Below are 1,973 nucleotides of genomic sequence, written 5' to 3' on the forward strand. Positions count from 1 at the left end.
TTAAATATAGATAGTAACTTCGATATTAACTCTATTATTAATACTAACGATAAGTATATCGATATAGCTCTCTTTCTAAAGGAAGTAAATTAAAGGCTAGCGTTACTACCTATTAATAAGCTTATATAAATAGCTAATAAGATATATAATGCCTAGAAATAGGTTATCTTTACCTATATTAAAGATAACTTTATTACTATATAATAAGCTATAAAAGAGATATATTTACTTTATTAATATAATATTCTTTAATATATTATTAAGGAATATATACCCTTATAAGAGTAATAAGTAAAGTACTTTATTAATAGGTATTATAACTTTAGCTAATATATTAATAGCTTAATAAAAAGCTCTTATAAGACCGTTAAGTTTTATATATAGTCTAGTAAAGTAGATCTCCTCTATATCTTCGAGGGTATTACCTCTATAGTTAAAGACCGCTAGCTAAAGTATATCTAAGGAGTAATAAAGTAGGTAATAAAGCTTTAAGATCGGTATAGTAAGCGGGAATAGCTTAAGAACGTTAACCTTATAGTATTATATAATACTATATAATTAATTTACTCTTAATACTATTAGCTATTATAGAATTAAGTTAGCTAACGTTAATAGTCTAAGTTATTACTAGACTATATAAGTAACTTTACGCGTTAATATAGCTTATTATATATATACGTTATCGAATAGTGGCTTACCTTTAAGATAACGCTAAAGAAGGCTAACGTAATCTCTTATTAATAGCTCGAGAAGCTACTATAAGACCCGCTTCTTTAGATTCGCGAACCTATAGTTATATGATCCTAACGTAGCTAGCTAAGGAGGGTCTAGAATAATAGTATCTTACTACCTATAGTACTTTAAGTTTTAATTAAGCCTTCTAGCTTATAGCAATCGTTATAGCGCTATTAAAAGCAATTTAGTTAACGCCCTTAACGCCCTTAATGCCCTTAACGCCCTTAACGCCCTTAACGCCCTTAACGCCCTTAATGCCGTTAAGAGTAGGCTAGTTATATAGACTTAGGGTATCTCTTTATTACCGCGCGAGCTCTAAGACTTACCTTTAATATTACCTCTACCCCGTTCTTACCTTAACTACGATAATATAATATATAGCTTATTAACTTCGAATTATAAGAGATCTTATCGAATACTTATATTAAGACGAGTTATACTATAGCCTTATACCTAGCTTAGTTATTAAGGTCGACGAGCCTAACGTATAGGCTACTCTCGACGAGCGGGCTACTCTTAACGAGGCTAGCTACTACTTAACTAAGTCTGACGAGCGGGTTATTAACGAGTCTAACGAGTAGGTTATTAACGAGTCTAACGAGCGGGTTATTAATAAGTCTAACGAGCGGGTTATTAACGAGTCTAACGAGCGGGCTACTCTTAATAAGGCTAGCTACCTAGCTAAGTTCGACGGTTATTAGCTTAGGGTACTTTATCGCTATCGTTATCGTTAGGTAGTTAAAGAGCTATGCTAAGAGGTAGCTTATTATTTTATGCAAGACGTAGATAGCCGCGAAGACTCTATATAATAGTAAGATCTCGAATTCGAAGGAGTAGTTATTCTCTATCTTAAATAAATATCAATAAGTATCCTTTTAGATAGAGTATAAGACGATAAACTAAGGGCTTTTCTAGCTATTATTAAGGGTAGTAATTACGCTTTAAAAGCGTCTTCTCTTTAATAAGGCGTTAATAGATAACGTAGCTATAAGGAAGAGTAAATTACTATATAAAGTTCCTTATATAAGGCGGTAGCGATAGTAGGTTTAGCTCTATCTATCTTAGTATTATAAAGACAGTAAGGCGATATTAATATAATAAAAGCTATATAATATTATATATTATTATAAACTTAACTTTATTAAGCTAGTTTCGCTTATTATATTTCTCTTTAAGCTTTATCGCGATCTTAATAGCGCGTTTAATATACTTCCTTTTATAGTTATTAACTATATCTT

This window comes from Purpureocillium lilacinum, assembly GCF_023168085.1.
Source record: "Purpureocillium lilacinum CBS 284.36 DNA, scaffold_1, whole genome shotgun sequence".
NCBI lineage: Eukaryota > Fungi > Ascomycota > Sordariomycetes > Hypocreales > Ophiocordycipitaceae > Purpureocillium > Purpureocillium lilacinum.